Source organism: Arachis duranensis, chromosome 7 (genome assembly GCF_000817695.3).
Source record: "Arachis duranensis cultivar V14167 chromosome 7, aradu.V14167.gnm2.J7QH, whole genome shotgun sequence".
Taxonomy (NCBI): Eukaryota; Viridiplantae; Streptophyta; class Magnoliopsida; order Fabales; family Fabaceae; genus Arachis; species Arachis duranensis.
In genome coordinates this window covers 5,440,566-5,441,734 of record NC_029778.3, presented here as the reverse complement: position 1 = coordinate 5,441,734, position 1,169 = coordinate 5,440,566, and positions in this window count along the sequence as shown.

Below are 1,169 nucleotides of genomic sequence, written 5' to 3'. Positions count from 1 at the left end.
AGTATAAGGAATTTACCCACTTGAATGAGGGAGTGGATGGTGGTGGCTTGGGGAGAGGTGTCTCCAATGTGCTTGCAAGCTCTACTCCCTTGTTTGCTTCTTTGTCAATCTCCACCTCTTCATAAACTTCTTCATTCTCAATCCTTTGTTCATCAACTTCATCTAACTCTTCTCCATCACTCAAGTCATAAATGGGAGGACGAGAGAAATCTACCTCCATATCACTTTCAAATTTATTAGGAGAAGGTTCTTCAAATTTAAAGGATTCTTCACCAAGAAGATTGGATGCATGATCTTCATCACCAAGGGAACTCAATTCTTGCTTCATTCTCTCCAAGTCTTCATATAGAATATGCATCGGAGGTTGTGCACATTCCTCCTCAACATCAAATTTACTCTTCTTGGAGGGATTTTCTTTGATTTTAGCTTCCCATTGAAGTTTCGCATCTCCTAAGTCTTCAACCACTTCTTCCTTTTCTTCAATAATCATAGGCTTCTCCAATTGTTCTAACACAAAGTGGGATTCCTCCTTTTCCACCGGAGTTTCCAATCTCTCCTTCATGCTATGTTCCTCTTTAAATTCTCCACATGTAGCCATGGGAGTTCCTTGAGTGTCCAAAAGTTGGGATGCTAACCGGTTTACCACCTCATCCAAGGCGGTCATGAATTGTTGTACATCCCTTGTCATCTCCTCTTGTCCTTGAAGAAGAACACCGAGGGTTTCATCCATTAGAGATTGGGGTGGATGGGAGGGTTTATCATTTTGGAGAAATGGTTCATTATAGGAAGGTTGTTCTTCTTGGTAAGGTGGTGGTGTGTGTTGAGGTGGTTCTTGGGAGTAGTAATCTTGGAATTGTGGTTCCATGTATGGCTCATATGGTTCAAAAGGAGGTTGGTATGGTGGGTAAGGATCATGGTCATATGGAGGTGTTTGTTGAAAATAGGCTTGTGAGTGTGGTTGAAGTTCATGTTGAGGATATGACTCATAGGCATATGGTGGTGGTTCTTGAAAATCACAAGGAGATTCACCATAGCCATTGGATTGATATGCATCTAAAAATGGCTCTTCTTCATAGTGCATTGGTGGGGGTTGTTGCCATGAAGGTTGATCATATGCACATTGCTCCTCCCAACTTTGATTGTCCCATCCTTGATACACATCCTCATTG